Source organism: Ambystoma mexicanum, chromosome 9 (genome assembly GCF_040938575.1).
Source record: "Ambystoma mexicanum isolate Mex_15411 chromosome 9, UKY_AmexF1_1, whole genome shotgun sequence".
Classification (NCBI taxonomy): domain Eukaryota; kingdom Metazoa; phylum Chordata; class Amphibia; order Caudata; family Ambystomatidae; genus Ambystoma; species Ambystoma mexicanum.
In genome coordinates this window covers 64,220,167-64,234,235 of record NC_090931.1, presented here as the reverse complement: position 1 = coordinate 64,234,235, position 14,069 = coordinate 64,220,167, and the positions used below count along the sequence as shown (strand labels likewise).

General features: G+C 47.7%; 1 protein-coding gene across 8 annotated transcripts in view; it reads right to left on the bottom strand.

Annotated features, from left to right (window-relative positions):
* The window catches only part of ARHGAP32 (Rho GTPase activating protein 32), a 1,621,198-nt gene that overhangs the window by 1,117,815 nt on the left and 489,314 nt on the right, over positions 1–14,069 (bottom strand). For 2 of the 8 annotated variants that reach the window (XM_069614166.1, XM_069614165.1), the window contains exon 1: positions 344–636. The exons of 4 other annotated variants lie outside the window; for them this stretch is intronic. The gene's annotated coding sequence lies outside the window, so the exon portion shown is untranslated. Of the gene's footprint in view, positions 1–258; positions 279–343; positions 637–14,069 lie in introns of those variants that run through there. 2 more of the 8 variants (XM_069614167.1, XM_069614168.1) reach the window with 2 other exon arrangements.

Sequence of the window (14,069 nt, the reverse complement as noted above, 5' to 3'; positions counted from 1 at the left end):
CTAGCGCACACCTCCAGACCCACTAGTGCACACCTCCAGACCCAGTAGTGCACACCTCCAACCCATCAATGCAAGCCGCTCCTCACTAGAACACGCTTCCACAATCCCTACAGCATGTTTACATAATCACAGGACAGTGATGTGGCCAGGCAGACCAGCAGTCCATAGCTCCAAAACAAGACCTGGTGGCCACAGACCACTCTTCCCCCATAAACCCTAGACACTGGGCCACACCTCTGCCAGCACAAGCGTCCATACCAGTGATCCTCCGGCTCCAACACAGCTGCCATCCCATGGCGCGTATTGCGGGGCCGCTGCCAAGTGGAGGTGTTAAGTGACGTACCCCTGGACGAGCACACCTGGCGGCTTCTTGTCCCCTGCAGGAACTCCAGCAGGTGTGCATCGAAGCGAAGCATGCAATGAGACCCCGAAGAAAGGCACCAATCCCCGCTGCCCAACGCAAGACCCCTCAGCTTTGGCACCGCGAGGGACGGAGTTGGCGACTCTCCCATTTCTCCGCTGCCCAAAGGAGCTCCACGAAAAAGGCAAATGTCAGCTCCATCGCTGATTCATCCGTTTGCCTGGCAAACGATGCCATCCCGCACGACACCCACATCTCGTCCTGGCTGCCAGCCAGCGCTGCAGCTCCCGTTGCCATGGCGATGTCAATATCTCCATGGGCACTGTTCTCCCCAGCGCTGCAGTCACGAGCCCACGGGCGGCGGTGCTTTAGGAATGCGGGCTGCAAACCGTGGACCAAAGGCCCCGATGCCCTGCATCCGCATTCCGGCTCAGGTGGCCACTGATGAGCTGGGCAGATGGCCCGGAGCCTGGGGGTGGGCAAATGTGCGGCGCTCCGCACGCCTTCACCCGTGCAATGAAACCGCAAACAAGATAGCACCGCAAAGCGCCCAGACACCATGCAAGCGGCAGTGGTGAGCTGCAAAAAGTCCAGTAACATAACATTAAGCAAAGAGTGTGGGCTGGTCACGTGGACTTGGCCAAATGCCAACACTTAAAAGAGACTAGTAGCACATTAGCAGAACTTAAAAGAGGTCGATCGATGGAGAGGAGTGTTACTGATGACAGGTGTCAGATTAAGCTCGATTAAGTCTTTTCAGCTGCCATCAACAAACCTATTTTTTTTTTAGATTTCCCTGTAGCCACTTACCTTGAGTCTTTTAAGCACAGATATCGAAAGAACTTGAAGCTGGGAACTATTTAACTCCTGCATGTAACCAGAGGGAGCCTGGTTAGTTTGACACTTCCTGCTCTTGTAGCAAGGGACGGCCTGGTTAGTTTGACGCTTCCTGCTCGCAACCAGGGACGACCTGGTTAGTTTGATACACTCCTGCTTCTAGCCAGGGACGGCCTGTTGACACTTCCTGCTCTTGTAGCCAAGGACAGCCTGGTTAGTTTGACACTTCCTGCTTGTAGCCAGGGACGGCCTGGTTAGTTTGGCACGTCCTGCTTGTAGCCAGGGACGGCCTGGTTAGTTTGGCACTTCCTGCTCTTGTAGCCAGGGAAGGCCTGGTTAGTTTGACACGTCCCGCTTGTAGCCAGGGATGGCCTGGTTAGTTTCACACTTCCTGCTCTTGTAACCAGGGAAGGCCTGGTTAGTTTAACACTTCCTGCTTGTAGCCAGGGACGGCCTGTTGACACTTCCTACGTCCTGTTGACACTTCCTGTTTGTAGCCAGGGACGGCCTGGTTAGTTTGACACTTCCTGGTTGAAGCCAGGGACGGCCTGGTTAGTTGGACACTTCCTGCTTGTAGCCAGGGATGACATGGTTATTTTGACACTTCCTGCTTGTAGCCATGGACGGCCTGGTTAGTTTGACACTTCCTGCTTGTAGCCAGGCAATACCTGGTTATTTTGACACTTCCTGCTTGTAGCCAGGGATGACATGGTTATTTTGACACTTCCTGCTTGTAGCCAGGGACGGCTTGGTTAGTTTGGCACGTCCTGCTTGGAGCCAGGGATGGCCTGGTTAGTTTGACACTTCCTGCTCTTGTAGCCAGGGAAGGCCTGGTTAGTTTGACACTTCCTGCTTGTAGCCAGGGACGGCCTGGTTAGTTTGGCACGTCCTGCTTGTAGCCAGGGATGGCCTGGTTAGTTTCACAGTTCCTGCTCTTGTAGCCAGGGAAGGCCTGGTTAGTTGAACACTTCCTGCTTGTAGCCAGGGACGGCCTGTTGACACTTCCTACGGCCTGTTGACGCTTCCTACGTCCTGTTGACACTTCCTGTTTGCAGCCAGGGTCGGCCTGGTTAGACACTTCCTGCTTGTACTCATGTAAACAGGAGGTAGTTAGCACTTATCGAGTCACAGTAATTACACTTTAAATCGCTACTGTTTCGTTATACAAATAGATAATTTATTCAAAAATATGCAATGTTTAAAAAGCAAAAAACATCAGTAACTATCTGTTGTCGCACAAAGTATTAAATACTAAAACACTGTCTAAAAAATAGACAATTAGATTGTGACACAAATACCTAAATCAAGTGAGGTAATGTATGTACTGTTAACATCATATCATTACTGGCTATTATCGGGGCATTTGCCGTCTCAAAATAGTCAGGGCCCTTTCATTGGGATATAGACTTCTCCCTGGTTACTTCATGCCAGGGTAAGGGTACTCGACATGTTTCAGTTCTCGTACGTTGTTTTTAGAACTTTCTTCAGGAGGTATTTCACTATATATTTAGTGTTACAATAAAAAACAAGATAGGCTGCAATGGCATCAGTTGGTAATAATTACAACTCTTTTTGAGAGTGAAAACATCAATCTGTGTTTGAGGATGTGACTGTTGATAAAAAAAACAAAAGAAAAAGGGAAGAATAAGCTATTATTGCTTAAATTCTTCATATAATATAATTTTATCTTGTACTGGGCCTGGAATATAAATGACCTGATCCAGTCTGTGGAGTAAATCTTTAGGAGGCGGAATCCTGATTAAAGCAGGTCTTTTCCTCTTGGTCGATAACTGAGCAAAAAATCGATCTAGCTCGACTTAAATTTACACAGATCTTTAAACCCGCTGTCCATAGACTGGGCTGTATTATCTACTAGCATTGAAAGAGAAAGTCTTCTAGTGGAAGTGTTACATACCTATTTTAGGACAATTTCTTGAATGGTAAGTAAAGATTCTTTACTTACAACAGATAGTTACTGATGTTTTTTTTGTTTTTTGCTTTTTAAACATTGAATATTTTTGAATAAATGATCTATTTGTATAACCAAACAGTATCGATTTAATGTGTAATTACTGTGACTGATGATAAGAGCAAACTACCTCCTGTTTACATGAATATTATTTCCCAATATAAGGTAGAGCTACCACTGTAGTGGTTCCGTTGGGTTTCCCTCCTTAAAGTTTAGTACTTCCTGCTTGTAGCCAGGGATGGCCTCGTTAGTTTGATACACTTCCTGCTTGTAGCCAGCGAGGGCCTGGTTATTTTTGACACTTCCTGCTTGTAGACAGGGACTGCCTTAGTTTGACACTTACTGCTTGTAGCCAGGGACTGCCTTAGTTTGACACTTCCTGCTTGTAGCCAGGGACGATATGGTTAGTTTGACACTTCCTGCTCTTGTAGCCATGGAAAGCCTGGTTAGTTTGACACTAACTGCTCTTGTAGCCAGAGAAGGCCTGGTTAATTCGACACTTCCTGCTTGTAGCTAGGGACGGCATGTTAGTTTGGCACTTCCTTCTTGTAGCCAGCAAGGTCCTGGTTGATTTTACACTTCCTGCTATTGCAGTCAGGGACGGCCTGGTTAGTTTGACGCTTCCTGCTTGTAGACCAGGACAACCTGGTTAACATGACACCGCCTGCTTGTAGCCAGAAACGCTTTTCTGTGTAAAGTGGCACCAGAGCGAATGTCCTCCTATGTACAGTGGCACCATAGAATACACCATCCTGTGTAAGGCTGCACCATAGAGCATGCCGTCCTGGGTAAAGTGGTGCCCTAGAGAACGCCCTCCTGTGTAAAGTGGCACCACAGAGAATGCTCTCCTGTGTAAAGCAGTGTCATAGAGAATGCCACCCTGTGTAAAGTGACGCCATAGAGAGTGCCCTCCTGTGAAAAAGTTACACCAAAGAGAACGCCCTCCTGTGTGAAGTGGTGCCACAGACGCCAGCCTGTCTAAAGTGGCACCAGAGAATGCCTGCCTGTGTACAGTGACGCCATAGAGAATGCCCTGCTGTGTAAAATGATGCCAAAGAGAATGCCCTCCTGTGTAAAGTGGCACCATAGAGAATGCCCTCCTGTGTAAAGTGGCACCATAGAGAATGCCCTCCTGTGCGAAGTGGCGCAATAGAGAATACTATCCAATGTAAAGTGGCACTATAGAGCATGTTCTCCTGTCAAAAGTGGTGCCATAGAGAATGCCGTCCTGTGTAAAGTGGCGCCAGCAACTGTGTAAAGTGGCGCTATAGAGAATGCCCTCCTATGTAAAGTGGCGCCATAGAGAGCGCCCTCCTGTATAGAGTGGCACCATAGAGAACGCCGTCCTGTGCAAAGTGGCACCATAGAGGATGCCCTCCTATGTAAAGTGCTGCCATAGAGATGCCCTCCTGTGTAAAGTGGCGCCACAGAGAACACCGTCCTGTGCAGCGTGGCACCATAGAGATGCCCTCCTGTGTAAAGTGGTGCCATAGAGGATGCCATCCTGTGTAAAGTGGCACCACATAGAATACTCTCCTGTCTAAAGCAGTGCCATAGAGAATGCCCTCCTGTCTAAAGTGACGCCATAGAGAATGCCCTCCTGTGTAACGTGGCACCATAGAGAATGCCCTCCTGTGTAAAGTGGTGTTATAGAGGACGCCCTCCTGTGTAAAGTGGCACCATAGAGGACGCCCTCCTGTCTAAAGTGACGCCATAGAGATGCCCTCCTGTGTAAAGTGGCACCATAGAGAACGCCCTACTGTGTAAAGTGGAACCATAGAGAATGCCCTCCTGTGTAAAGTGGCACCATAGAGAATGCCCTCCTGTGTAAAGTGGCACCATAGAGGATGCCCTCCTGTGTAAAGTGGCACTATAGAGAACGCCCTCCTGTGTAAAGTGGTGTTGTAGAGGACGCCCTCCTGTGTAAAGTGGCACCATAGAGAATGCCCTCCTGTGTAAAGTGGCACTATAGAGAACGCCCTCCTGTGTAAAGTGGTGTTATAGAGGATGCCCTCCTGTGTAAAGTGGCACTAAAGAGAATGTTCTCCTGTGTAAAGTGGTGCTATAGAGGATGCCCTCCTGTGTAAAGTGGTGCTATAGAGGATGCCCTCCTGTGTAAAGTGGTGCCATAGAGGATGCCCTCCTGTGTAAAGTGGTGCCATAGAGGACGCCCTCCTGTGTAAAGTGGCACCATAGAGGATGCCCTCCTGTGTAAACTGGCACTATAGAGAACGCCCTCCTGTGTAAAGTGGTGTTATAGAGGACGCCAACCTGTGTAAAGTGGCGCCACAGAGAATGCTGTCCTGTGTAAAGTGGCACAATAGAGAATGTTCTCCTGTGTAAAGTGGTGCTATAGAGGATGCCCTCCTGTGTAAAGTGGTGCCATAGAGGATGCCGTCCTGTGTAAAGTGGCACACCAGATGCCCTCCTGTGTAAAGTGGTGCCATAGAGGATGCCCTCCTGTGTAAAGTGGCGCCATAGAGAATGCCCCCCTGTGTAAAGTGGCACTAAAGAGAATGCTTGCTTGTGTAAAGTGGTGCCATAGAAGACACCCTCCTTTGTAAAGTGGCATACCAGATGCCATCCTGTGTAAAGTGGCGCCATACAGAATGCTCTCCTGTGTAAAGCAGCACCAGAGAATGCCCTCCTGTGTCAAATGATGCCAAAGAGAATGCCCTCCTGTGTAAAGTGGCACCATGGAGAACGCCCTCCTGTGTGAAGTGGCATTATAGAGAATGTCCCCTTGTGTAAAGTGGCGCTATAGAGAATGCCCTCCTGTGTAAACTTGTAGAGGAGGTCCCAAGCACGACCTGTGCTCAAATCGCCCATTTTGAAGTACCAGGAACTTTCACAACGAAATATGTGACGTATGATGAGCAAATAAACCAGCAGAGAGCCGCAGCGGGGCTCTGCCCAGTACCTATCAGACTGACAGTACCTATTGAAGTACCTGCACATAAGAAACCTTTGACAGTAAGGTACCCATTGAGGAAACCATATCGACAAGTGAAACAAACTGACGATTGCCAAAACACAATGCCTGCAAAAACCAAGAAAGTCCTAAAGGAAGACGATTGGTGACGTCACAAGAACCAGGATTGACTCACATATCGAAGATATGACAACCTGCGAAGGACGAAAAGAGACTAAACACCATGGATAAATGGTATCCTGAGTTTAAAGTGAAACGAGTGATGTCAAATGTAAAAAGCTTATGCCATGTGCACAATGAAGACATGCAGCCAGTTTAAACGTGTACATATGCTTGGAACCGCAAGAAAACTGAGAAAATTGTGCGGCTTGCTATGCATAGTATTAAGATAGATTGCGGCAAGTGCCACCTATACATATCTACCTCAAAAAAGGGACATTTTATGTAAGTATACTTCCACTATGCATAAGAGCAGAATCAACCAAAGGTTATTAAAGGCCGCAGGAGAAGAGCACCTCAACACATGAATCGAAAGCTAAGGACAGAGAGAAACTCTAGACGCATGCAACCCGTGCCAAGAAGCTAAGATCATATCGGCTGAAATAGATGAACAGTAGATACAATTAATGATGCAAAGATTAGAGTATCCTGTTCAATGAGGTCAAGATAAGCAGCAGAAGGCAGGTGGTGGGCAAAAACTAAATCAAATACACAAATTGCATGCAGAATGAGACGATTTCACGGTGTCTGAATCACATGACCAGCCAAGCGAGTAGAGATGGAGCTTTCACACCTACGCGCGGCCTTGTGCCATGCACAGATATCTGAACTTTTCCAGACAGATTATGCAGTCTCAAGGCCAACCAACAAGAAATAATTGACACATGGCCATTAAGGTGATGATTGATAGTAGCAATAATTGGAGGAAAGCTGGGGGAGCAGACAAGCACCCTGCACCTGGCTGACTGTTCTGCACGCTGCTAAACTAGTGGAAAAGTAGGACTGGGGTTGGTGCCAACCCAATCATAATGGACCAAGTAATCTAGGGTCCTATAGTTAGTAGAACCAATGAGACGTTGTACTTTTAGTGATGCTCCACCTGACACTGTTTATCCAATCCCCTCACTCCGTTACCGTACACAGATATAGCACCTATATTAAAGTTACCTTCCTATAACCAATAGAATTGCATGCAACTGTTTAAGCGTTACACGTCAGTGATGACAAGTATTTAGTATAAATGATGTGGTTTTTTTATGAAGTTCGTTGATGAAGTTCGTTGGAGTCGTCGAAGCGAGAAGGAAGATCAAGCAACAGCTGATGTTCATGAATTCCCCGTTTATTGTACTTGTCATTAAAACGGACTCCCTTTGCCAAACCATTGAGAAATGACAGGGTTGACCTGGGAAGGCAAAGAACACGTCCTGTATCAGCCATCAGGGCCGGCAGAGCAGCTGCAACACATGGTGCCGGCTGCAGCCACAGACCCATGGATTAGCCAAATTACTCCACCTGCAGCTCAGGGACCGCAATCAGCACTACATATGGGACACAGATGAAAACGATTATCCAGAAGGATTCTGGTAAATGGAGTTCTGGCGCAAAAGAGGTTATTTGCTGATACAGTATCGTAGTTAGGGGTTGGTGCCGTAGCCTTTACTCCATCAGGCGGCGGTGCCCGGTGGCTCCAATGGAAGGTCCTGCCAAAGGGTCACTTGCCTTGATATGTAGCATGAGCGTGTGACCATTCTTCTGTTACATGCTTGAGCGGAAGGAACATGCAAACTCCTGCTCCCTTGACATGGATTGAAAGCTCTTCCTGCGAGGTGCATATGAGGACCATAGTCTTAGCACATGTTCCTGCGGCTATGCCATGGTATGCCTTGCTACTCTGCTTTTGTACTGCGCCAAATCCCCAACCTTGTAGCTCCAAGTGCCTGAGGGTAGAGATCAAGTGGTGGTGGGTGTGTGAGGGAATTCCTGGTAGATATCGCACTGCAGGGGCTTTCCCAAATAATAATTCTGGGGCTGCCAAGCCAGCCCAGAAGGCACTTAGAGGGGGGTGTGTGAGAGGCGAGCGGTGCTGGTAGCAAAAGGTAAGGGAGTGGGGAGGAACAGAATTAAGAAAGCAAATATGTTCTGTCTATGGAGGGCTAGCACTAAAGCAGGGATAAGTCGGTGGTCCTGTAGGGGTGGCTTTCGGTAGGCAGGTTCCCGGCTCAGGATACCCCCATGAGGCCGCTGCCCGAGCAGGCATTGTGCCATGCCAGCAAACCTTTGACTGGGAGGACATCTTGGGTGTTTCTGTGCTACTCTGAGAATAATCTGCATACAGACCAGCCCTTTATTACCCCTTCTCTGAGCTGAGGTTGCCTAATTAGGGGAACAGGTGGCGGCAAGGAGACCCCCAGATGGCTTTGGGAAAAACAGCTCAGCTTCCTGGAAAGCCTGCTCTTTTTACAGCACTGAACACTGTTCAGGCCCAGAACGGAGAGATAGACTTGCAATACAAATGAGCTTGCTCCTAAAAATGAGCGCAGAGGATAGAGTATATGGGAGTTTATGCACTTGGAAAACCTTTGAGTGCCACAGGCCGGTGTGCATTAAAACATGTCGACACATAGGAGTTCACTGCCAAGCTGAACTACCAGACCTAGGCCTTGTGCCAGCAGCAGGATACAAGGGGAGCTGGATAGTAGCTGAGCAGGGAATTCCTTCACAAACACCTGTGAAAACACACATGTTCATTTGTATCAACACTGACTCATCCCAATACTACAACGTTTTGCGACAGCAGGGAGAAGGGTTCTTTGGTTCATGCCGGGCAGGACATGGTTAAGAAATTGAAAACAGTCATGAAAGAGCCAGATACTGGGGGGGCAGAGTGTGATGGAGGAAGCAGGAAAGCGCTTGGAGGCATGTTTCCTAGCAGCACTAATCAGGGCAGTAGAGCGCTATCATCTCAACTCAAGGGCTGGGCAACCACAGGAGCCAAATAAAGTGGCTGCAGCGGTTTACACATTTAGTATTGATTGACCTGTGAACTTCACATTATAACTTATAAGGGACCAGTCCATTTCTTTTTGTTCTAGTTACATTTTGTCTTGTAAAAATGTGATACTCGTGTGATCTCAGGCAAGAGCGCGGAGAGGGGAGTCTGCAGACAGGCTGCCGCTGAAGCAAAGACAAAGGGAAACCAGGGGTCACCCAGAGCCCCTCCACTGAATAATCTAAAGTCTTTCCAGATTTACATGAAGTCCAAACCTCATGGGGAAGTGGGGCTTCCCCTTGCCTGGCATAGAATCCCACCCACCGTGAAAGTATAATCAATCGAAGATATATTGCCTTGCACTCAACTAATACTGAATGTCCTGTGCATACCCGGAACTCAACCCATAAAAAACGAATTTGCTCTAATTGTTAATAGTTGTAATCACCCCCACATCCAAACATGGTTTCCAGAAATGGATATTAAAGGTTTCATAGCACATTTTAGAACACCCTAATGGGTGTTTCACAATCCTGATTGGCCCATCTGCGGGCTGTAGGAATTGGTATAGCCCGCAGATGGAATCCCGCCCGCAGGTAGTGTGTTGATTACTTACCCGCGGAAAGTTGCTGCGTTGGTCTCAGTGTAACTCTTTCCGTACCGAATTACATGTTGCAAGACCAACGTGGGCAACAGAGCCCTGCACGCTGCAATGAAGGCGGAGGAAATGCTTCGCCAGGAAAGCGTTTAAAGAAGTGTCAAATTGCCAAGGAGGAAGAGTGGCCTGTATGATTGTTCAGTGCAATGAAGCCAGGGGGACCCTTGCCCTCACTGCCTCACGAGATTTGGTGGTTTACTGCACCTTAGTATGGGACGGCTAAATGAAAAGCAGAGCAGAGAAAGGTAAGTTAATTACACAGCAAGTAAATACACATGCAGAGCTTGCTTGGGAATGTTTTGTTAGTTTGTTGAAGTGTGCAGTAATTGGAAGTGTAAGTTTGTGTAGGGGAAAATAAACTGAAATTACCTTACGTGAATCACTGAGCATGCATACCCACACCTGATTTCTGTTTAAAAGCCTACTCCTCCCACACAATCACCTTACTGCACCCTATAAAAAATGAGACCGGTTTAATTGAAGTACAGAAAATTGCAAAATGGTAGATAAATGTCTGCAACATTTATTTAGCATTTTGCGATTTTTTTGTACTTCAAATAAACATGTCTCATTTATTTTACTTTAATTAAACACTGAGGGTGTTCTAATAGCGTTATAGACCTGCAGCAAGGACCGTACCGGGCGTTATGGTCCCTCATACCCTGTATTCAGGTCTTATTAACTCGGTCTTCAGGGCCCATAATGTCCGGTAGGGCCCTCGCTGCAGGTCTATAAAGCTATATTAAACCATACACCAAATCACTTAGGTTATAAATGCAGAACCATCAGTCATGACACTACCAGACAATTAGTCCCTTCTCCACAGAGGGGAGCCACGCCCTTTGAGGCTCAGGAAGTGAGCCCGCTATGCAAGCCCCTCCATAGGGGCCTGGGCAAGTGGACCTCACTTTGAGTGACTCCCCTCTTGCGGACAAGGACTCCCATTCCAATAGGTAGCTCCCAGAACCAGAGCTCTGGAGACAGTGAGCTTCTGGGGGAAGGAGAGGAAAGGAAGAAAACCTCTGAGGAGGTGCAGCTGATAGTGGGACTTCTTAGAGACATCAGAGATGTGAGGAGAAGAGCAGAGTGTGGAGTCGAAGATGACCACAAGGTTTTTAGCCTCACAGGTGATAGCAGGAAGAGGGCCAAGAGAGGCTGGTCAGAGAGCGACGGGAAAGGAGGGAGCAGGTGTGCCGATGAGGAGAATCTCAGTTTTACTGGCATTAAGGCAGAGATCATTGGCGGTACACCACTCCTGCATGGTTTATAGTGACTTTTTCGAATGGCATATTGTCGAATGCCATTTTCTCGACACAATTTTAAGGAAATTTTGTTTTTTGAATGTTTATTTTTTTAATTTTATTTTTGAAATGGGGGGCTTCCCCCCAAACTCCCTTTTTTAAACACTTTTTTTACTTACGAAACCAAAAAAAAACATACAAAATCAAAAAAATACATTTGAAAAAATAAAAATGGGCAAAATGTTTTCGACAAAATGGTGTTTCGGAAATAAGTTTTTGAAAAAATTACGGGATACCCTCCTGTCTAGCGGGCAGTCAGAGATGAGAGAAGGAGAATAGGTGCGGAAGGGAGAGTGAAAATGAGCAGAGTGTCATCCGCATAGCACTGAAAGTTGGGACAGAGACCGGCAATGCGGTGGACAAGGAGTGCCAGGTATTGGTTGAACAGCCAGGAAGAGAGGTTAGACCCCTGGGGAACACAACAGGGAGAGATAGAGATAGAGGAGAGGAAGGACCCAATATGGACCTGGGAGGGTCGATCGGAGAGGAAAGCCTCAGGACTTTGGGGGAGTCCCAGTGCCCCGAAGGTGGGAGACAAAGATTGTCTTGTCAAGTAATCCTGGAGAGATTTGGTCATCTGAAATAAAAAAGGAGAAAAGAAAGCAACAGTTTTTGGTCTTTGTAAAGAGGATGAGTGAAACCTGTACTGAAGATAATTATAATTGTTACCAAGCCAGTCTGTGGGAAGGCTAGAAAGACTATAAAAGAACTTTAAGACTGACAACAAGTCCACTGCAAGTTGGACCTGGCAGAAGGGCACACCGAGGCCACTGCGCAAGCCTCCCCTCTTTCCTTTTCAGTGTTTTCTAAAGTGCCAGGGCCAGTGAGTTGTTAAGGATTGGGACAGAAGACTTTTTACTTTGGACTTGATATGCACCCTTAGCGTTTTGTTTTGCTAGGAAGGGAACTTCCCTCGTGGTGATAGGGCTAGTTATGTGTTTTACTTTTTATTTTAAAAAACATTCATTTAACTATGGTCCAATGTAGTCCGAGTCCTTCTCTGGGTTCACCACACTGTCTTTCAAATCACACACTACCAAAGGAAACACTGGCTGCTCGGTACTACACTAAAACCTTCCCCTTAGAAACAAACGTTTCAGGCAACTATTACCTGTTACTGCCACACTTACATATAATCGTTCCGGGCGTGCAGGGTCTTAATGAAGTGTTGCTGCACACAAAATGAAGTTTTCATGAACAGGATATCAGGCATCACCTAGTAGGCAGGAGCCACCTCTGGAGAACCAGGAGCAAGCACACAGCGGGCCGCAAAACTAACTTTCACGTGAGATGCAAACTTCAACTTGTCATTACATGCAATGCTTAAGCTTTAAACGTCTCCCAGATGTCGCTAATGTTTCGTTATACACATTTCAATGTCAACTAGGTATCTTTGTACGGAACAAGTTAGACCTGGAACCCGAAAGCTCCTGGTAGCTGTTGGCTCTCCTGGATTCGAAGTATGAGCTAAATAGCTCCCAGCAATTTCAACCACATTGCACAGCTACTACAGTGCTAAAGGAACACAGCATGCCGGTCTGCACGACGCAGGCAGCTAGCGATTCTGCAGTCAACAAAACCACCAGATACTTGTGGTACATCCATGAAACTTGTGCGCCACCCGATAAACAGCGCAATGCGCAGGAAAGCATAGGCATGTCCAGGGAGTGGCCTCCGGTGGCACGTTCCACCCCATTATCCTAAGCTAGGATGTGGGGGTGTGTGTGTGGGGGGTGGGGGTGCACTTGTACTTCATGCCACACCTGCATAAGTCTGTGCCCCACTTGGGCCACCCTGGACACGCCACTGCAGGAAAGACCATTCATGAGGATATGTCATCCCTTTACACTGGGGGGAGTGGTAGTACGCATAGTACCAGAAGAGGGGGTGCACAATACCATTACCCACTGTTCCACCCGCCATGTGGGACACTAGGGGCATCCTGCCACCCAAAGAGAAGATGGGGATACTATGCACGCATGCAGTGACCACTGGAAGGTCTTACTGCTAGGGAGCACTGCATGCCATGCTTGCAGCGTAGCCGCTTCTGTGGCAGCCTGGCATTTCCCAGTGGCTACTTTTCTGCCTGCAAAGCGAGGAGGTAAGACTGTGGCAAAGCCTTCGGGACTGCAGCTCTCGTCAAATTGAAATGGAAATGTAATCTGCTCCAGCTACCCCAAGATGCAGGTATGAACGTCAAGAAACGCTGCATCGCCTACAAAGCAGCAGAGGCAACACCACCCCTTACCTGGTAGAGGAACATGCCATCTACGATGGGCACCACCAAACCACAGGGCAATGCCTTCACAAACTACAAACAAAAGCTGGCCAAAAAAAAAAAAAAAACAAGAAGTACTACAGCATAAAATACACCTAACCCCAAATCAGTCATGGCCTGTCCTGCTCGCAAATCAGAAAGAGCTCAAGACAAAACGTTTCAGGGAGCCCCATTACCAGCACCCCCTGCCCAGCTCCCACCGGCATTCATCTGAGAACCCATAATCCTCCAAGAAGGTATGACATAGGCCCCATCGCCGTACTGAGTCCTCTTTTACCATACTCCCTATGCTGCAAATCCGCAATATGCTGATGCCTGACCTCTGGCAATCGCTCTGAGCAATCCTCTAGACTATCGTTCTTCAGTCTGCCAAGCCATTACAGAAGGGGCTTGACCATATGCAAATCAGGCCGGGTCCCACCTCAAAAGGGGCAGTCCACCCTAAGCTGCTAGGTCACATCCCTTCTGCATGACAGCACAAGAAACACCAGACATGTTTCGGCCTCGGCAAGGTGGTGCAGCTTGGCACTCGGTACAAAGCAGCCTCAGGTGAAGGTGAAGGTGAAACTATCTTAATAGGGGTGGCATTTGCAAAATTGGTTCTAGCTTATATCCCTACATGACAAAGGATATGCCCAGACGCAAATCCTTTGTACACAGCACCGTATGGAACCAAGCTGCACCTCACTGATGAGGGCCAGGGCGAAACATGTCTGGAGTCTCTTGTGCGTCTGTGCAAAGGAT